The sequence below is a fragment of the Triticum dicoccoides genome, chromosome 4B (assembly GCF_002162155.2).
Source record: "Triticum dicoccoides isolate Atlit2015 ecotype Zavitan chromosome 4B, WEW_v2.0, whole genome shotgun sequence".
Lineage (NCBI taxonomy): Eukaryota > Viridiplantae > Streptophyta > Magnoliopsida > Poales > Poaceae > Triticum > Triticum dicoccoides.
Genome location: NC_041387.1, coordinates 293401615 through 293424964, shown reverse-complemented (window position 1 = coordinate 293424964; position 23350 = coordinate 293401615).

Here is a 23350-nt window from a genome sequence, read left to right as displayed (position 1 = left end):
GCGCCGGATTGGACCGTAAGCCTGCACTTGTATTAAGGGAGCTAGGTCTGCTTCCGGTCGCGTTCGCAACGTGCAGATGTGCAATGGGAGATGGGCCCAGACCCCTGCGCGCATAGGATTTAGACCGGCGTGCTGACCTCTCTGTTGTGTCTAGGTGGGGCTGCGACGTGTTGATCTTCCGAGGCCGGGCATGACCCAGGAAAGTGTGTCCGACCAAATGGGATTGAGCGTGTTGGGTTATGTGGTGCACCCCTGCAGGGAAGTTGATCTATTCGAATAGCCATGTCCATTGGTAAAAGGACGACCTGGAGTTGTACCTTGACCTTATGACAACTAGAACCGAATACTTAATAAAACACACCTAGACAAGTTCCAGAGACAACCCGGTAATCGCTTTCCCACAGGGAGACAAGGGGAGGATCGCCGGGTAGCATTATGCTATGCGATGCTACTTGGAGGACTTCAATCTACTCTCCTCTACATGCTGCAAGACGGAGGCTACCAGAAGCGTAGTCTTTGATAGGACTAGCTTTCCCCCTCTTATTCTGGCATTCTGCAGTTCAGTCCACCGATATTGCCTCTTTACACATATACCCATGCATATGTAGTGTAGATCCTTTATTGCGAGTACTTTGGATGAGTACTCATGGTTGCTTTGCTCCCTCTTTCCCCCCTTTTTCCTCTTCTTCTCGGATGCCGCAACCAGACGTTGGAGCCTAGGAGCCAAACGCCACCGTCAACGACGACTCCTACTACACTGGAGGTGCCTACTACAACGTGCATGCCGCTGCGAACGACCAGGAGTAGTTTAGGAGGATCCCAGGCAGGAGGCCTGTGCCTCTTTCGATCTGTATCCCAGTTTGTGCTAGCCATCTTATGGCAACTTGTTTAACTTATGTCTGAACTCAGATATTTTTGCTTCCGCTGACTCATTTATGTTCGAGCAATTGTAATCGATCCCTCGAGGCCCCTGGCTTGTAATATGATGCTTGTATGACTTATTTTACTTTTAGAGTTGTGTTGTGATATCTTCCCGTGAGGCCCTGATCTTGATCGTACACATTTGCGTGCATGATTAGTGTACGATTGAATCGGGGGCATCACAGAGGAGCCGGCCGGAGGAGGAGGAGGGAGTGGCGGAGGAAGAAGGAGGAGGTCTGCTGGCGGAGGAGGGAGGAGGGGGCGGCCGTAGGCGGAGGGAGAGGGCGCCGTGGAAGGAGGAGGGAGGAGGGTGCGGTGGGAGGTGGAGGGACGGAAGGAGGGAGTACCTCGGTGGCGGACGGACGACGACGACGGTGACAGACGACGACGGGTGTCGGCGCGGGCGAGAGTGATTGGGGGAGAGTGAGTGAGAGAGAGGGTCGGCCGCGTGGGGGGGATAAGGTAGGGTTAGTCATAGCGCGGGTCTGAAAAAGCGCTACGGCTAAGGAGAATAGCAGTAGCGCTAGGCGAGGATAAGCGCTACTGCTAAGTTAGCTAGCAGTAGTGCCTTACTATAAAAAGCGCTACTGCTAAGTGTAAGCATGCAAAAATACATTGTCTGCCAATGCAAAAATACATTGGTCATCAATGATCTTTTTGTGTACAATCTGAATTGTCAATATGAGTCCTCTCCGGTAGGAACCGGAGAAGACTCATATTGCAGCCACAAATTCTACACATAGAGTTCAATGAAGATCAAGTGGTTGTGATAGTTTGAGAAGTAACATATTTAAGGTGGTAAACACCCTGTTCACGGAGCGAGGTGGGACTAAACTTTTGGACTGAACTTAGCAGTAGCGAGCTTTATAGAAATGCGCTACTGCTAACATCTATAGCAGTAGCGCGGTACAAAATAGGGCGCTACTGCTATAACTAGCTTGACGGTGAGGTCATGGCAATTAGAGCAGTAGCACGGTTTAGAGAGGATGCGCTACTGCTATTTTTCTTCCAGTAGCGCGATTTACTGGCACGCGCTGCTGCTAAATAGTAGTAGCATCGTATTTTGAAGAGCACTGCTGGTAAGATTCTATGTATAAGGTTTTCCCTAGTATTGATACTTGTGGGTTATCAAGACCTTTTTCTAGCACCGTTGCCGAGGAGCATAGCTCTATTTGTTGAGTAACTTGGGATTTATATCGGTTGATCACTATGAAGAATCTTAAAGACAATAGAACGAAGATCGTACCCTCTAAGGCGAGGGGAGATAGTTGTGTTGGTTGTGTTTTCAGGGAATGAACTATTGAAAAGGCTGAAGAGCTATTGAATAATATGTTGAGAAATGAAAATGATTGTACACTTCCTGAACCACCACCTAAGCCAACTACGAGGAAGAGAGGTATCCTATTCCTCAGTCGTGAAGATATGCAAGAGGCAAAGAAATCGATGAAAGAAAAGGGTATTAAAGGTGAAGATGTTAAGAATTTACCACCTTTGAAGAAATACATGGACTCGATACCCCGACACAGGTAGTAGAGGTAAATTATCTTTATAGATTTGATGAAGGTGATATTCCTTATAATAAATCTACTAGTCAATGCCTGGATGAATTTGATAATTACACTGTTAAGTATGAACACTTTAATATGTATGTCAAGCATCAATTGAAACGGAATGCTATTTTGATTGGTCTCTTGAGTGACTTGATGTTTAGGATTGCTAATAATGTAAAAGGTTTGGGTAAACAAGAATCCATGGTTCATACTATGTTAAAGCAAGTTGCTAAGTCACAAAATGATTTGCTTAATGAGATTAATAATAAAATGAATGATCATGTTGTTAGAGTAATGACTAGAGGAGGTAGAATGACTCAGGAGCCACTTTATCCTGAAGGTCGTCCTAAAATAATTGAGCAAAATTCAAAAAGAATTAATATTGATGCACCTAGTTCATCTAAAAATAAATAGAAAACGAAAAATGATAGAACTTTGTGTGCTTCTAGTGAACCTGTGGTAGAAAAACCTACTAAGAAAAGTAATGATGTTTCTATTTCTGTTGTTGAGACACAACCTGGTAATGAACATCCACTTAGTGATAATGATAATAATAATAATTTTCATGTTGATGCTCAACCATATAATGATAAAGAACCTAATAATGATCTAGAGATAGAACCTGATGTTGATCTTGATAACCCACCTCGTAAAAATAAAAGATATGATAAAAGATAATTCATTGCTATAAAACATGGTAAACAAATAGAACCATGGGTTCAGAAACCTATGCCTTTCCCTACTAACCCTCCAAAAAATAAAGATGAGGAGGATTTTGGATGTTTTATTGAAATGCTTAGACATGTCTTTTTGCGCACTCGTTTGACCGATATTTGAAAATGCCTCCATATGCAAAATATATGAAATATATTGTCACTAATAAAAGAAAGATACTTGAATCTAAAATTTCCACCATGCTTGCAAATTATTCATTTAAAGGTGGAATACCTAAGAAGCTATACCTTGCTCCATTAAAAGAAGTTATGTCAAAACTCTTTACGTGATTTGGGAGCCGGTGTTAGTGATATGTCTTTCTCTTTATATAGAAGATTTAATTTGAATAAGTTGACACCTACTGAAATCTCTTTCCAAATGGCTGATAAATCAACTGCTATACTTATCAGTATTTGTGAGGATGTGCGTGCTATAGTTGCAAATGTTACTATCTTAACAAACTTTGTTATTCTTGATATGCCCAAGGACGACAACATGTCAATTATTCTCGCAAAAAAAGATAACATGTCGATTATCCTTGGTAGAACCTTTTTAAATACTGCAAGGGTTGTTACTGATTGCAACAAAAGCAAAGTCACTATTCATGTCAATGGTAATGAGCATACTTTATATTTTCCGGAGAAACAACTCCAACTTCATAGTATCAACTCCTATTGAAAGAATTATCACAATCACTATTGAAAGTTTCAAATCCCCTCTTCCTACTGTCAGAAAGAAATATGAAACTCTTATTTCTAGGGAGATGCATGTCCACATTGAGGTAACATAGTGTTATATGAAGATTCTTCGGTTTCATGTTACTCGGAAATGGTTTGTTAATAAGACATGATCAACCTTATTATTGGATTCTTTTGCAGGGGCGTGTGGTCGGAAAATTTAGTAAAACAACCTTCTGTAATCATAGTTTGCTCTCTATTATTTCTAGTTTACTAAAGTAAAATGTCATGATTATCTAGTTTTCGGAATTATCCATGCAATAAAAATAGCCCAAAAATAAAATTGCCCACAATGTCGTAAAATTTTAACATGATTTTTTTGAAATATTTAAGAACTTTTGGCACTGAATACATCCTAGGGGGGTACCCCTGTTGCTCACAAGGCAACAAGATGCAACCACCCCCTTGGGCACGCCCAAATGCCTTGTGGGTCCCACATGACCCCACTCACTTAGTACTTCACCCCACTTCATCTCTTACCTCTAGAAAATATTCTTGGTTGCTCTCTCTCTCTCTCTTCTCATGTTCTTGCTCCCAAACCTGGGATTTTTTATCTCTTTGCTCGGAGCTCTGTTTCTTAAACTGTTTTGAGGGATTTCTCCTTGGTTTTGCTTTTGCTTTTTTGGATTATAATTTGCTGCTCTTGGTGCCATTAAAAATGATCTTGCATGTTGAATTCTTTGAGTTCAAGTAGTATGAATGCTTGATATAGCTCTAGACATCCATATGAGTAGTGGCTATCAATCTCGTGAAGTTTTGTTAACATATTTTTGTGGTCCAAAAATTTCGGAAATTTGTTTATAGGAAAATGAACTTCTTCCGTAGAGGTTCTTCGTGACGGAGTGCCAAGGGGATACTCGGGGATGCCCCGTACCATGACCTTAACATTCTGCATAGGACGGAGGTTCGGCCATGCGAATGGACACACAATGCCTTCATGAACAAAGCTGGGTTTCACTAGGAGTTCATGCAATTCATTGCAAATGCCGGGTTGGCCGACTTCCTCGCAGATGAGTGTGATCAATATTCCCATTGGCATACCACTCATGGATTCCTTTCACATCTTCTGAATTCCTTTGTGCAAAATTTCAATTTCTTGCATAGGCTCAATATTCCCATTGTACGCTTTGATTTATATGTTGAAGATCATGACATACCACTCATGGAGTTTTGTGAGATATGTTTGATTCCCACTAATGGGGAATTAAGAGAGCCTCGACTGGAGGAGTTTGAGGACTTTCTCCGTACTTTATCTGTGGGAGAGCATAGGTGTGCATCGAGAGCCAGGGCTAGTAGTTTGCATTTTCCCGTTGTGCACTACTTTGCTTTATTCATAGGGAAATGCTTGACTGCTATGGAGGAAGGTGGCGCACTCAATGCCCCTGACCTCGCCATTTTACGTTATGCACTCTTTAGTGACAACAGTTATAGCCTTAGAGCTATCATTGCGCGTCGCTTGCACATTAATAGGACTAGGGGTAAAGTTCATGGTGGTATTTATGCTACTCGCTTGACAAGACATTTGCATGTTAATGTACGCCACAATGATTAATTGTTGCCTCGAGTTTATCTGGATCACTAGGCTATGATAGATCGCCATTTTATTGATGACCTTGAGCCTCCTCACCACATTCGTTATAACTTGGTATTTGGCAAGAATACTCACGATATTATTACACTGTCGGCACCAACTTTATTTGATTCTCAAGCCAGGCATGGATACGTCATCATGCCATCAAACATCATTACTTATAGGAACGAGGTGGCCGCTGAGGAGAATGAGGCCCAGCCTTGGGATGCTCAAGTGCCTCCTCCCAAACACTTCCCTACCGGACCCAATGTCTACTATGGGTGGTAATTTGCAAGCTATCAAAAAGCCTAACCTTGGGGGAGTACGTATTTCTCACTGACATGACATTCATGTTCATAGTTCACATTCTAGTTGTCGGTGCTCATCCTTTTTCATTGTATACCCATGTTAGATTTTTTTCGCTTTCTTCTTGTGTGTTTGAAAAACTTTGAAAATCCAAAAATATTTCTTGCTTCTTTTCGTTTTTTCTTCCTTGTTTAATTAGTTTGTCGTATTAAAAGAAAACCCAAAAAGATTTCTCGTTTCTTCTTTTGCTTGTTGGGAGCTTCCGTGTAAATAGTTTTCTCACTTTTCATTTTTCCTTTGTTAATTTGCTTTCTTTAGAAAAACTAAAAACTCTAGAAATATTTCTGTGTGTTTCTCTAAAATTCTTTTCTTTTCATTGAGTTGTCGTAAGGAGAAGACCACGATGAAAATTGAGTGGCTCTCATATGCATTATTGTTGATCAAACGAAGAGACAATATTACCTTGCCTTCTACTTTGAATAAAATGTTTGCAGATTCCAGCTTAGTCCACGACACTCTTGCACTATTATTATTTTCATATCATTTAGTCAGAAAGTGAAAGGCAACAATGACGATGATTTGATGAAGTGGCTGTCGCAAAGAAAAGTTGGTATGAACTCTCCTTGTTTTTGTTTTTGTAAATATATGTTTAACTCAGCATCCATGATTCAACATATTTTGAGTAAACATGTTTGTGATGACAATTAGAGATTATAGTTACTCATGCCTTGCTTAACTAGCTAGGAGTGGATAATGATTTATCTTGAATGTTAACATGCATTAAAATGATTATAATATAGTATGTTAGTATGGTATCCTCCTCTAATGTTTCAAGTGGTTTGACTTGGCACATGTTCACACATGTAGTTGATTCAAAGCCAACATAGCCTCCACGATATTTATGTTCATGGTGTTTACATCCTACTCATGCTAGTATTCAATGTTAATTATTCTCAATCTATTGTCACCCTCTAGTTGGTCACTTCTCAATCTATTTTCTCGTCATTGCATGTACTAAGCGGGAATGCTTCTTGTACATCCAAATCCTTAAACCAAAGTTGCTCGAGATGAGTCCACCATATCTACCTATATGTGGTATTACTCTGTCGTCCTAAGTAAATTTGCATGTGCTACCTCTAAGCATTCAAATAAGCACCTATTTTGTGTGCCTGTGATGTTCATGGAGCGACAGGGGCAGTTAGTATCTTCCATGCAAAGGGGGTTATTCTCATGAAAGGTGTTTACTCACTTTTCATTGCACAAGAGATGCTGGTAATTGTGATGCCCACTCCTATAATCAAAATGAAAAATAATATAATTAAGCAAACTCCTCTAGAAAGTTGTTGGTATGGAGGGCACCCGTGAATTCGGCCAGCCATGGCTTGTTTTTGTTGGTTGAGGGGGAGTAAACTTTACCTTTCCGCATGGGAACCACCAATAATGTGTTTAGCATGGAAGGTATTGAAAATCCTCGGTCGTAATGTTGACACGAAAAGTACACCTCTCAAAATTATTTTCATCTCTGATTTGAGCTTTGAGCTCTCACACCTCTCCAAATCTCGGCTTCCCTCCGCGACGGGCTTATCTATTTACTTTTATTTTTGAGTCATCGCCTTCTAAATTAAAGCACCTGTCCTAAGAGTTCTATTGTCATTCTTATGCATTATGTATAGTTAATAGGGATTTTTATTTCTGTGCCCCTGGATCCTTAGCTCTACTCATTCATCCCCACGCTCTTAATTTTTGCTCACTTTCCCCACTCCCTTGTCTGAAACCCTCATAAATGGTCACAACGGAGGATGTCGTCCAGCCAAATCATTAACTGTTAACTCTGATGAGTGGGGTTGCACTGGACTCTGTTGCCCGTTGGACCGAGTAGGGCCGCATCAGAACGGGTCCTCCTTTCACCGTTGTGACGTGTGGGTCCGCATTGAGACACGTCAGATGGGCTTGTCTGAGGGATCCCCTTGTCTGAACCTCAAGCTCGAGCCACTACAGCACCACGCCGCTCTGCCCCCTCCGTCATTGTCGTGCTGCCTCCGCCACCGTCGTGCCCTCCAGCCTCTAACCACATTTCGCCTTTGCCGTTGTCATGCCCTCTGCCAGATCTACCCCCATACCCCACTCGGGATTAAGCAGCGATGTCGGGGGAGCAGGCTCTCAAGCCCATCGACCGTGGAGAGGATTGGGTCGAATCGGCGGCGGATATTTCATGGATTACACATGGGTAAGCATTGTTTCCCCTCTAACTGATTTGTTGATTCATAAATTCGGCCCTATTTGACAGCTAGTTGCGTGAATCGATCAAATTTTGTTGAATTGTTCCCGACCTAACTGCAACCTTTCCTTATTTGAATCGGATAGGATTGATCTTGCACTTGATTTCCAGCTGGCGGTTAGGATGGAAGTTAGTGCGTTGCACGCTAGAAAACCGCATATGATTACCAGATTTTTTCTATCCAAAGGTGGTAGAAACAAGTATGTCATTCAAAGATTTGCTTGCGGCGCTCTAAAATTCTTCATATGGGTGGAGCCCTGCCGATGTTGTTGAACTGAAATTTTTCAGCATTGCCGAGCAAAAATTTCTCCCATTAATTTGCGATGAGCAACTTGGATTGCTCTTTGAATGCTGAAAGCCGCTTCGGGAAAATCCTTATCGAGGTGCTTCAGCCACGCAATGAACATGACAAGGGGAAGGTTGTTCATAAATCTTTTGTCTCTGCTAATAGCGAGCACCCCAACTCTCCTTGTAGGTCAAAACCAAGAAGAGCTAGTGGTTCTGAAAGTCACAATATGTCTGCTACCGCTTCTTGTGCCCCTTCTCATGTTGCTGCTACAGCCGATGTAGAGCAAGATGCAGAGCCAGACGAAGAGGTGCCTCGAAATGATGAGGATGAGAATATGTTCCCTGATCTTTTAGGTATTATCAATACACAAGCAATGGAAGATGAATATCAGGAGGAACCTATCAACCGTGCTAGATTTGATGACACTGGCGATGAAGAGAGGCAGGAGAATATCAACAGCTTAGTTTTAGATGAATATTATGGTGAGGACATGCCAACAATTGAGTGGAACAGGGAAGATCCGTAGCTAGCTGTCGGCACCATATTCCAGTCAATGGTGGACTGACATAATGAAGTGACCACATATTGCATTCTCACTGAAAATACATATGTGAGTGATAGGAGTGAGCCAACATGGTTTATAGTTCATTGCCCATATGATAGGTGTAGATGGAGGTTGCATGCATCACACAGTTTGAGGAGCAAGTTCATTCAGGTTTGTGTATTTCAGTTTATACTGATTCATTTTATTTTTAGATCATTGTGTAATGTTTTCTTAACTATATTTTGTTTATGTCCCATTTTGTTTCAGATAAGAAAAGTACCCACACCAACACACTTTTCCACCTGGAGGGGGAGGAGGGGAGGCTAAAACAAAGCTAGTAAAGACTAGGTGGGTGGCAGATGCAATTTTGGTTTAGTTGAGAGAAAAACCAACACTTGGTTCAACACCACTCCATGGGAAGCTATTTGAAGTACAAGATTCATATACCTTCCATGAGGATTTTCTATGCTAAGAAATGGCTCTTGACAGGATTAATGGTCCATGGAATGAGAGCTTTCGGTTCCTCTACACATTTAAATCTGAAGTCGAAGTTGCTAGTCCAAGGAGTGTTGTAGAGATTGACAAGCATACATTTACATACAAAATAAAAGGGAAGTCATTTCAGAAGGAGTACTTCAGGAGGGCTTTTTTTTGTTTCAAGGCTTGTTGGGAGGGGTTTCTTCATGGTTCCAAACCCTATTTGGCTCTTGATGCAAATGCTTTGAATGGAAGGTGGAGAGGACAACTAGTGGCAGCTTCTACAGTTGATGGACACAACTAGCTACTCCCAGTTGCATTTAGTGTGCTGGAGGCTGAGTCTGAGGAAAGTTGAGTCTATTTTCTGCAATAGTTGCGCAACCTTATAGGTACACCCCCAGGTTTAGCTATACACACAGATGCTTGCAAGGGTTTGGAGAGTGCAGTGGAAATTATATTCCCTAGAGTGGAGCATAGGGAATGTATGCGACACCTAGCGCAGAATTTCAGAAACTAATTCAAAGGTAATGTTTATCATGAGAACTTATGGCCAGCACCATACACATGAAGTGAGAGGAAGCATGAGCATCATTTGAGAGTGTTGTATGCTCACAATCCTCTGGTGAAGGAGTACCTAGATGCACATCATGGAAAGTTGTGGTCAAGAAGCAAATTCAATGAAATCTGCAAAGTAGACTATGTGACCAGTAACCTGGCAGAGTGTTTCAATGCAAAGATCAAGTCATTGAAAGGGCTTCTGATATGGCAATTATTTGATAAGATTTGGCAGATGATCATGATAAAGATGTCTCTTCGCAAGAGAATTGCATACACAGAATATGTTGGCCATCTTATGCTCCCATCTCTTATTACGACATTGCATGCCAAGGCAAGAGGACTGAACATGAAATGCATTCGAGCAGCGACACACGAGGGTGAGGTAACATATACTGTCGGTGCAACAAACCCCAGGCGTGTGTTGCCCAGACTGTACACTGGCTTAAGAGCAAGGCTGCAGCATCCAAGACAAGGCCAAGCAGAAGAGATAGCTCTTTGAGGAATCAAAGGGCGGATCAAGAAGACCAAGACCAACCAAATAAGAAAGATATCACTAAGGAAAAACCTCCCTTGCCGGGTAAGCGAGCCTGGTGGGGTCAAGGTTACCCCATAGACAAGTCTCGAGACACCCCGGCAGGCTTGCCGGGGACGCCAAGGGTGGATTACCCTGCCAAGGCTCCACCTCACAGCAACGCAAGTCACCTGTCGATGTGGTGTCGAACCCCTGAATGATTAAGTGGTTGTTATTTGGTACGCGGCAGGCCATTTCTAAGGAAGAACACCCCCAAATGATAACCGTCCAGGAGACGTGGCATGCAAACGGGCGAGGAGGTGACTGAATTGCACGGCAAGGCTTGTCGGGCTACGCCGTGATGTGACACTAAGCGGTGCATTTAATGCGCCCTCTCCTATCTGCAGAGTTAGATATGATAGCACTGTGGCTATCTAATCGCTTTATAATGATGATTTTGCCATTATGGTAACCCCTTGACCTATAAAAGGAGGGTCATGGCTACCTTAGAAAGGAACCAGACCCTTGTACACTCATACGCGTGTAGCTGCTCTCGTCCCAAGGAGACCTTGCTGGGCTAGAGCGTTGCGTCTCTGCTACGGCCCTTTCATCAATCCACCAAAGCAGGAGTACGGTTTTACGCCTCGCAGCGGCCTGAACCTGGGTAAAAATTGTCCGTGTCATCGCTGTCGTGCTGCTCTCTGCTCTCCGCTCTTTGTGCAATGTGCTCTTCTGCCTTGCTGAACCACAAGGGGCCGATGGTCCTATAGGTGGCCGTGTTATACCATGACATCTTTGGCGTGCCAGGTAGGGGGAGTGTTTGCGTGAACCCGTGGGTGTAAGCAGCGCATCACCTTCATCGTCGTTTCTCTTCATCGGCGGCTTCATCATCCATGGTTCCCAAGAAAAAGCCCGGTACTACGGCTCATCCGCCCACCTCGAAGGCCCCTCTACATGCGAACGCTGATGCCATGGGGGCTATGGGGCATGGGGATGTGGACGCTCCGAGGGACGTGGCCAGTGCGGGCGGCGGCGTCACCACTCCCCATGCGGACAAAACGGGAGCGGGAGGCACCGGAGAAGGACAACATCAATAGCATCCGAGCGGCCTCTCTCCACAAGATACGGGTGGAGAGATTATTCCATCTCCACCTCTCCACCCTTCTAAAGGATGCAGCTGCAGCGATGGTGCTCGATCTAGGCGAACCGCAACGCTCTAGCCGCCCCTGTTGCGGGTGCCGCTACAGGGCACATGCCACCCCTAGGACAAGCTAGACGAGACGATGCACCGAATGGGGTCTCCAATCCCCAAGTGCATCCACCTCGTCACCAGGCCACCCTAACGACCGACTGACGGTGACGAGAGCATAGTGCCATCACTACAGGCACCATCGGAAGCCAGGCGATGTCGCAATCCACGTCATCGTCTATGCCGAGCACCGCTTCCAAGGCCATGGCATGGGCCCAACTCCTGTTGAGATTTCCGTCCGTGGCCGATCAGATGGATGAGTGGAGAGCCACCATTCAGAGCTTGATTGGTTTCATTGAGGTGGGAGGACCACAGCAGATAGGCCTGCCCCGGCCTCCACAGGCGGCAACAACGGCCCGGGCTGGTGGTCGTACCGAAGGGGCCACCCCCATGGTGCAATCCCCGCCATGGCAACCAGCACAGGGGCCGCAGCCAGAGCCACGTGGCCAAGAACTCGACGATGTATCGATGGCTTCATCTAACCCTCGGGCACGTCGAGACTAGCGACGAGTCCTAGAAGACATGCAGAGGGAAGACATGTGCGTCACTGTCGAACGACGTCATGAAACCCGCCACCAGTCTGATAGGCGCCATGGCCCCGACGTCGATTAGCCCATGCCCGGTGGAGAAGGATACCTGCACGTTCAAGCCAGAGATACCGGAGAAGTACGATGGAAGATTGACCCTGCAGAGTTCTTGAGCATCTACACCATCGTTGTTCAAGCTGCTGGAGGAAGAGATGATAAGGTATTCGCCAACTACTTCCCTTTGGCACTCAATCAAACATGAGGTCATGGCTGATGCACTTGCCGGAGAACTCCATCTCGACCTGGGCTGACATGTGTCGTGAGTTTGTTGGCACCTTCATGGGTGGCCATCAAGAACCAGGGCGGCCCAGCGACTTGGAGCTCCTCCCGCAAAAGGAAGGAGAGAATTTGCGGAAGTACATGCAGACATTTAGCCATGTACTCACGAACATTCCAGACATTCACCAGGCAGCTGTGATAGCTGCATTCGTGTCCAATGTACGCAACCACAGGATACGTTCCAAGATGAACGTACGATTGCCCAACACTATGAATGAGTTGTACACTTTGACAGGTAAGTGTGCCCGAGCGGAGGAGGGGAGGCGACTCCCCGGTGAAGAAGATGGCATCGATGTTGACTCGGAGATGACGACAACGCCACCAATCAGATGGAGAAGAACAAGAAATGCAACAACAAGCGCAAGGATAAAGCAGTGTTGGATGTTGAAGGATCGAGCACTCCTAGTACCGGCAAGAAGGCCAAGACCGAGGCTCCCGGAAAGGAAGTTTCCGCGTGCGCTGATTTCTGGGAAGCCGCGGCTGCCGAGAAGGCTGGGAAGGCTGGCAGGCCGTACTACAAGATCCATCGGACCAAGGGCCACGATTTTCACGATCTTCCAAAACTTGACCCTAAAATATAAGGTCCAAAATACAAACATTACACAACATGAATATAACAAGCCGAATGGGCTACCTCCAACCATTTTTACAAGGCTAACCCCAAAATTTGGAGGGAGTGACATTTTTCCATTTTTTACAAAAAGTTTTCATTGAGGGATACCCTTTCATTTATTTAGCAGAAGGAGAGGTTACAAAAAGGGGTGTATTGGAAGAGTGCTTACAAGTAGCCGTCTAGGGCTCGGCTATGGCACCATATCCATCTAGTGATATCTCATGTCAAATAAGGGTACAACCAATGACATATAAAAGTATCAAGCGAAACACGGATAACCAATGACATATCAAATAAAAGTAAGAAAAATAACATAGTTCTCACATAAAACATGATGGGATAGGGTTCCCAACATGATATAACATGATAGAGATAAAAAGTACACGGTACAACCAACAACATAATTAAGATAAAAATATATAAAAAGCCCTAACACCCTAGGGCAAGATAAGCTTCGCGAGACCGGGCCTTCACCACCATCTTCACTGCGTCTTCCCTTCACTGCTCCTCTTCACTGCTCCTCCTCCATGTCGTCATCGTCGAGGTAGTAGGGGAGGCTGTACATACTGTTGTGGATGGGGAAGATGCTCTTGAAGTCCGTGAAGATGTTGTGGGTGGTGAATACGATGAACTTGCACCCACACCAAAACACCTTGCTGAGGAGGTAGTATGCATCAAATCTGTTGGTGAAGTTGGCGATGAGCCCTATCGGCGGAGTGCTGGAGTTTGGACGTGCTTCCTCCAGTCGAAGCATCACCGGCGAGCCCGCCGGGACGTGGGCGAAGCCTGCACGAGGAACCACTGGGAAAACTCCTTTGCACCCCTCCAGCATGAGAACGCCCACACGTGGAGCGTCATCTCCATGACGACGCCGACGCGGTACCGCCTCTCCGGCATGATTGGTGATAGCTGGAAGGTGGGGCCGTTGTACTGCATCCTCGCCTCGCTTCGAGAGTGCTCTGGATTTGGGTGAAGAAGAGAAGGGGCGGTGAAAATGGATGTGTGGAGAATAGGTGGAGGGGTGCGTTGTTTAAATAAGGGAGGGGAGTGGCTCCGGCCACGCTCTAGATTTGCTACGTTCAAGCGAGCCACGTCAATCAATATGCCACTTTAATTGCCAACCGGTTTTAATTGCCACACTGAATCGATACGAGTGGATCAAAAAGGCTGAAACGATGCTCTAATCGAGGAGACACGTGTGTGGGAAGAGACGAACCAGCGGCAGCGACCATCTCTACATCCATGGCGGCTCGCGTGCAGGAAAGAGGCTCGGTCAGCAGATTGTGGCGGCGGGCATTGGCACATGCAGGCAGGCTAGCTGGATATGTCGTGCATGCATAGCAGGCTTTTGTCGTGGCGGCGCGCGCGGGCCTTTCATGCAACGGCCCAACAGTCTAAAGAAACCTCGGCCCTACAATCAAACAGCGACACCGTCCTACGCGGCCCCAATTGCCAGGTCCAACGGGCAACACAGTCCAGTGCGGCCCCACTCGTCAGAGTTAACGGTCAAAGCATTGACCCGATGGTATCCATCGTTTGTGACCATTTCTAAGGGTTTTGGAAAAGAGAGTGGGAAAAAGTGAGCAAAAGTTAAGAGCATGGGGATGAATGAGTACGACTAATGAACCAGGGGCACAAATGTCAAAATCCCTAGTTAATATTGTGTGCATCATGACTGGATCTCTTCTACCATGAATTACTATGTTTAGTCGATGCTTGAACTTTGGAGGTGCTCTGCATTTATGATTTGCAGTCTCAGGAAGTTCTAGCGAGATACCATGTTATCATATTATATCATGATTGTTTTGACAAATTGTTGGCATTTGAGATATGTTATTATTGCTCGCTAGTTGATTATGCCATTTATATGAGTAAATGTGATTTCTAAGTGTATCATTTGCATGGTTAGTTCATGATCTTTCCTGAAAACTTGGGTGCTATTGAAGCTTATATATGGATACAGGAACAAAAGAGTTCGTAAAAGGTTTTCTTGATCACTTTCAATTTGTCAACTGAATTGCTTGAGGGCAAGCAATGAGTTAAGCTTGGGGGAGTTGATACGTCTCCATCATATCTACTTTTCCAAACACTTCTGCTCTTGTTTTGGACTCTAATTTGCATGATTTGAATGAAACTAACAAGGACTAACAATATTTTCAGTAAAACTACCATGGTGTTGTTTTTGTGCAGAAATAAAAGTTCTCAGAATTGGACAAAACTGTTCATAGATTTTCTATGGAATATATAAAAAATACTAGGGCGTAGTTCCACCGGAGGGGGGGCCACCAGCTGCCCACAAGGCAATAGGGCGCGGGCACGCCCTAATGCCTTGTGGGGCCCACGTGGCTCCGCTGACCAAAATCTTAAGCCTATAAATTCCTTTTCCCCGAGAAAATAATAAGAGAAGAAGTTTCATCACATTTTACAATACGAATCCACCGCCACCTCCTATTCTTCATCGGGAGGGCTGATCTGGAGTCCGTTCGGGGCTCCAGAGAGGGGGATTCGTCGCCATCATCATCACCAACCCTTCTTCATCACCAATTTCATGATGCTCACCGTCGGGAGTCAGTAATTCCTTCATAGGGTTACTGTACGGTGATGGATTAGGATGAGATTTGTCATGTAATCGAGCCAATTTGTTAGGGCATGATCCCTAGTATCCACTATACAGGGCATGATCCCTAGTATCCACTATATTCCAAGATTGATGTTGATATGGCTTTGCTACGCTTACTGCCTGTCACTAGGGCTCGAGTGCCATGATTTCAGATCTGAACCCTTTATGTTTTCATGAATATATTTGAGTTCTTGATCCTATATATCTTGCAAGTAATGTGCACCTATTACGTGTTATGATCCGCATACCCCAAAGTGACAATAGTTGGGATTCATTCCGGTGATGACCGTAGTTTGAGGAGTTCATGTATTCACTATGTGTTAATGCTTTATTCTGATTCTCTATTAAAAGGAGGTCTTAATATCCCTTAGTTTCCTTATGGACCCCACTTCCACGGGAGGGTAGGACAAAGATGTCATGGAAGTTCTAATTATAAGCATGTATGACTATATATGGAACACCTGCCTACATTACATCGACGAACTGTGTATCACTCTAGGTTGTGACTGTTATATGATGAATGTCATCCAACACAAATATCCATCACCGATCGAATGCCTATGATTTTTCCATATTGATCTTTGTTAAGTTACTTTTGATGTTGCTCCTCTTACAATTACTACAAAACTGCTACTATTGTTGTTACCATTACTACTGCTACTGTTACTACCGCTATCAAACTATCATACTATTGTGCTACTAAACACTTTGCTGTAGATATTTATTTCTCTAGGTGTGGTTGAATTGACAACTCGAGTGCTAGTACTTGCAAATATTCTTTGGCTCCCCTTGTGTCAAATCAATAAATTTGGGTGAAATACTACACTAGAAAACTATTGTGACCCCTATACATGTGGGTTATCATTGACTGGACGGCAAGCAGCTGGCATAGTCCGAGTAGAGAAGGTTCCAGTGTGAATAGCAGTACCGGTGATTACCGGTCAATTGGTTTTGACTCTGTAGAGTTTGCAAAATAGCTGGGCCTGGAGAGTTGTGGGGTGGGATGGAACCAATATTTTGGAGTATGACATGGCATACGTCATGACCTCCCCACCGTTTAGTCTGTGGTTTTTAGATACTGCATGTGGGATTTGTTTCGATGCAGCAAACCCAAGTGTTACGTACACAATAGAAGTACTCCAAGAATGCAAGTTAAAAAGGAACTGATTATGTACATCACTCTTGTTGTTGTCGCATTGCATGCCGACACGGTTGGTCCGACATGTCGCTCACCGAATGGAACATGCTTCGCTTTGCATTTTCGCTCCCTTGTGGCACTGTAGTTGAGAGCAAACCAATGGTACGAAAACTTCCGCCCTCCCTCTCCGCCTCCCAGCCCGCGTCGGCTAAATTTAGAAGAGAGGGAGGACTGATGTAAAAAAACACTAGAAGAGAGAGATGAGGTGGGAGAGATTGTAGCATGGATTCCAAGAAATTTGTTGAGAGTGTGAGGTGAGCCATGTGTTAATAAATAGGAGCACTCCAAACTCTACTGTAGATGTTGTCAGTACTCGACAACAGTACTATACTACTAGTACTCGTACTACTATTGGACTGGCTAGACATGGCGAAATCCTACTAGCAAGCGTATGCGTGAGAACAAGCATTCACGTGTTGAACATAAATTGGAAACCATTTTCTATTCGAATACAAATCTATGTACGTGGTTGTACATACATATATTGTACATTGAAAAGATCTGCAAATCCTATGATCACCAGTTCAAATATTTGAATCCACTTTAGGTTGAATCTATATTTGAAACTTTTTTAGGTTGGATTCAAATACCATGTGTCTTCTTATGCATAAGGGCATGTACAATGGTCGATAAGGTAGTCTTATCTTAAATCTTGCATGTAATTTAGAGATGACAAAAAAATATGTCTACAATGGATCATCTCTTAGCCTTTTCTTCAATAGCTAGTTATTCCTAAAAACATGGTGAGACATATTGTGCTAAGAGATCATCTCTTGCCTTCTCTTAATTAAGAGAAGACAAGCCTTCTCTTATGATTTCTCTCTCCTCCACCTCATCATTTATCCTACGTGGCATTGCTAAGATAGAACCATTGTACATGCCCTAATGTGTTTCACACACCCAACATAGAGTGTTGTTTCAGTTTTTTCATTGACGCTCCCTTTCTCTATATTACGCACCCACTCGATCTCTCTTGGTTTCATCTCGGGGTCTTTCTCTCGCACATACACACACATACAACCTCTCTTCCTCTTTTTGCATCTACATGATTGATCTCTTGAGGTATCGGGATTGTATCCCGCTCATAAGGTTGCTCTTTGACACATGTCTACGTCACTCTAGCATGCATTAATTATAACCAAGCCTTTCATTTATCTTTTATTAAGCATACATTCATCTTTCTCTCCACCCATCTCTATGTCAGTTGATCGATCGATCTCCAGACTCACCCTAGTCCCCTTTCAATTGATCTATTGCTAGAGAGTACATGATCGAGTCGCGCACACACAACCCCCTCCATCTCTCTCTCTCCACCCCACATGATCATTTCTACCATAGACACACACAAACACACACACACACACACACATACACACACACACACACACCAAACATTTATTCCCTTGCATGACACACTCAATCACTCAATATCTATCAATCTCGTCAAGATGTGTCTGTTCATGAACCGAAGGGGTTGTCACTACTAAGATGGGAAGCGACACGTAGTCGAGGCAATGTGAAACTTTAAATGAACCATTTGTATGTATGCATGCCGAACAAATTACAACTTGGACAAACTGGCAAGATATGGAATTATAACGTAAATACAGGTTCTAGGCCTACATGTGAATGACACTTGGCAAAATGTTGAGATGTGGCATGCAGGAGGATGGAGTCGATCGGAGGGTGGTATGATCAATGGAGAAGAGGGTTGGAGAGGAATGATAAAGAAGCAAAGCTGCATGATTATATTTGAACAGCTCGCAAAACCGACCTAGGTAACTATTTTTCCAAGCAACTTACATAATAACTTAGAACATCTATAGTTGGAACATGGTAAGTTGGACCCCTAAAAGCGGACATAGACCAGGAACACCTCAATGTTTCCTTCAAACAGCCGGACATCTCAATTAGCACACCTCAAATCCATACAAAGACAGGAAACACACATCGTCCAACTACTTAATCAAGTGTTATGCTTCACGAGTTGAAAAGGAAACGGTGGTAATGCTACTTGTGAGCTACATTGTGATTTCCCCAAAGAGGAGAGGATGTAGTAGTACATTAGAGATAAGTATTTCCCTCAGTTAAGAACCAAGGTTATCAATCCAGTAGGAGAACCACACAGAACCTCATTAGCATCACCTTCACACACAAAAGCAAATACTTGCACCCAACGCAAACGAGGGGGTTGTTAATCCCTTCGGCGGTTATTTACAAGGATCATATCTCATAGGTGTAGGTTGATAGACAAATTGAAAACTAAAATAAAATAAAGAAAAGACCGGCAATGTATTTTTGTGCTATTATATGTGATAAAAGTAGACCCGAGGCAATAGTTTTCACTAGAGGCTTCCCTCTCGAGCACATAACATATGGTGTGTGACCAAATTACTGTTGAGCAATTGATAGAAAAGCGCACTTATGATGATATTCAAGGCAATGATCATGTATATAGGCATCACGTTCGAGACAAGTAGACCGACTCCTGCCTGCATCTACTACTATTACTCCACCCATCACAGCTATCCAGCATGCATCTAGGGTATTAAGTCAATAAAAACAGAGTAATGCCTTAAACAAGATGACATGATGTAGACAAAGTAAACCCAAACAATATGAATAAACTCCTTCTTTTTATCCTTAATTGCAATAATACAAATACGTGTCATGTCCCTTTCTATCACTGGGATTGAGCAGCGCAAGATTGAACCCATCAAAAAGCACCTCTCCCATGGAAGAAATATCAATCTAGTTGGCCAAACTAAATGGATAGATCAGAGAGAAATACAATGCTATAATAATCATGCATAAAAGAATTCAGAAAATAATCAATTAATATTCATGAATAATCTGATTATAAACCCACAATTCATCGGATCCCAACAAACAGACCGCAAAAGAAGATTACATCGGATAGAACTCCAAGAACATCGAGGAGGAAATTGTATTGAAGATCAAAGAGAGAGAAGAAATCATCTAGATACTATCTATGGACTCGTAGGTCTATGGTAAACTACTCACACATCATCTGAATGCAGCAAGGATGATGTAGAAGCCCTCCGTGATCGATTCCCCCTCCGGCAGAGTACCGGAAAAGGCCTTCAGATAGGATCACGAAAGAACAGAAACTTGCGGCGGCGGAAAAAGTGTTTGGGGTGACTCTATTGGTTTCACGATTTTAGAGAGTCTATAAAGGTTAATAACCCACTAGATGATTTCATTTTGTGTGTTGTTATAATTTGGTGTATCCATGATTTTCCATCTTTGGCACTATGTCAAGGCAAATGACACATGGTTAGAATGTATGTGTTCTCTATGACAAGAATTCACTGTCATACCCAATACTTAGCAAGGTTCGTTAAATTGGACACCGCCCTTTCCTTGGAAAGGACAAGTTGCATCTTAGAAAATACCAAAGACTTGTGTTCGAAGTAGCTCATCAAAACTGTGATGCGCCAAAGAGGATCACCAGCGATGAGTTCCGGGAGGAAATACAGAAGGTCGGGCATATTACACCAGGAAACCATCCTGATAATGGTAGTGGGAAAAGTAAGCATTGCAGGGAAGAACAAAGATTATTGTTTACCAGTAGGTCCACTATGTGGGACTTGGAGTATTGAAAATATTTGGATCTGCGGCATAATCTTGATGTGATGCACATCGAGAAAAATATATGTGGCAGCATTATCTACACCATTCTTAATATTGAAGGCAACACAAACGATACCTTAATATCTAGGATTGACTTGACACACCTAGGTATCAGATCTGATTTGCAGGTGAAAGCCTATGGTCCATCACGGGATATGGCACTAGTTGTATACTTCTTGGACAAGCAAAAAAGAAAATAATTCTGCAAGGTCCTGTCACATATGAGATTCCCACATGGATTTGCTTCCAACCCTGAAAGGAGAATTAGTGCAGAAGGAACCATGATACAAGAGTTGAAAACTCCTGACCGCCATGTCCTACTTCAAAGTGTTTTACCTGTTCTCCTTAGAGGATTGGGCTGCCATGACTTATACGAAGCAGTTGTAGAGTTGAGACAATTCTTCAGGGAAATCTGTAGTAGAAATATCAGGATAGATGTTGTGCAGCATCTTGAAGATAAGATACCAACTATCCTATCCGACCTTCAGAAGATATATCCTCCAGCCTTCTTTGATGTGGTGGTGCATTTGGTTGTTCATCAACCTAGTGAGGCACTACTTAGAGGTTCATTATAGTATGTATGGATGTACCCAATTGAAAGGGAACTAGGCACTTTCAAGGGCTATGTTAGGAACAGAGCTAGACCTGAGGGTTCCATTGCAGAGGCCAGCGTTACTACAGAAGCGTTGACATTCTACTCAAAATACATTGAAACAACTCATCAGCTTAGCAAAAAGGTGGGCGAAAACAATCCTAAGGCCAATGCTTTCGACCATTTTGTTTGAGTGACAGGGAAGTGTCGATAAGATGACAAACCTAAAGATTTGGACAAAATGGTCTGGTATGTGTTTAATAACTGTCCTGAGATTCTACATTATATCATGTAAGTGCTAAGTACTGCAGCTTATACATCATAATCTGCTAAACTTGCAGCATATTCTTATATATTTTAGATGTTTGATGTGATCACTCTATTCTACAGCATGCACAAAGCGGAGTTATTGGTGCAAAATCCAAGAAACATTGAAAAATGGGTTAGGGAAGTATTTGCGAGATTGTTGAAGAGTCGTGTAATATTTTGAATTGCACTATCAGTTTTTTTAATATATTGAGTACATAAGATAATCAGCTTGTCTATTTGCTAACCATAGGTTAATAAGATGCAGGAGGAGGGGCAGACAGTTAGTTATTCCCTCTACGCACTAGGAATGGGTCCTGATACTCGGGTAAGACATTATGCATCTTGCATTCTTGGAGATGTGCGCTACAACACCCTTGCATGCGACGAAGGCAAGAAGACACAAAACAGTGCCGTCGCGAGCATGGATACGCACTAGAAAGTGACAACTGAAATGTATGCTAACATAAAAGACATTGTTAATTGAAGTATATCTCCAGTTTGGAGGTTCATTGGTGTGTGGTTCTGTTTTGCTTTTGTTGGTATAACTAGTTTACCAAGATCTCAAAACCCAAAGCTAATGATTATTGCGAATCCATCAATGCCAAGGCAACATACCGCACCAACAAGCCTTATATTTTAGCAAATCAAGCAACATGGATATTTTTCTTGGAAGACACATTTGCACGTAACCAAGAGTAGAGAGCATTGCAAAAGTTTGAGCAGAGGAATTTTGTCGGTGTACAAAAGTATGGGCTCTTCTGTACCCCTTACTTGTGCACGGGCAGTCGTACCACACCTGCGGCAAGGCTTGGCAGGGCAGCAGAAGAAAAAATACAGGATAACAAGACAAGCATTCGAGCCAGTGAACAGAGAGGAGAAGACAAGATGGACCTCCCCTGGCAACACCCTTGCCTGGGTGGCTTGCGTAGCCCCGGCAAGGCCCTTGCTGGGGCAGCATGCGAAGCACCAGCAAGGCCATCACCCTCAAGGCTGAGAGCTCTGACATCATCGACAACGTCGAGGCCAAGGCTTGGGGGAGTGAGCATAGTAGCATGCAGATCTTTGTGAAGACTGATGGCCTGCATGTCCACGTGGAGACGAGAAGGCAAAGATCCCCGGTAAGGCCCTTGTTGGGAACGATTGTGAGGCCCCCGGCAAGACTCTTGCCGGGGACAATTGCGGGGCCACAACCAGGCCCGCACCCGACAAGGTTTTCACAACCTCACGGCCGTTCCAACACGACGACCAGCTTGCAACCTATGCAGACACCTGCGTGGTTGCTTGCAGGTTCTAGGCCAACTAAGCAAGCGTCTGCGTGGCGGCATGCAGATCTTCATGGAGGCTCTAACACCGCGTCAGCATAGCAGCTAGCCGGCCAGCCTGGCGTTGCATGCCTCATTAGTCTGGCCGCGTGTCGAAGCAAGGCGAGGCACGCAACACAAGGCAAGGCATGCAACTCAAGGCTGGCCGGCTAGCTGTTGTGCTGGCGCAGTGGTGGAGCCTCCACAAAGATCTGCATGCCGACACACAGGTGCTTGCTTAGTTGGCCTAGAATCTACATGCCGCCATGCAGGCGTATGCCTAGTTGGCAAGCTATAGGATCGAAAGTATGTCTAGAGAGGGGGTGATTATACTACTTGACCAAATAAAAACTTAGCCTTTTCCCAATTTTAGTTCTTGGCAAATTTTAACAACTTTGCACAAGTCAAGCAACCTTAACACAATTCAAGCAAGCATGCAAAGATTATATGAGCAGCGGAAAATAAAGCATGCAACTTGCAAGAATGTAAAGGG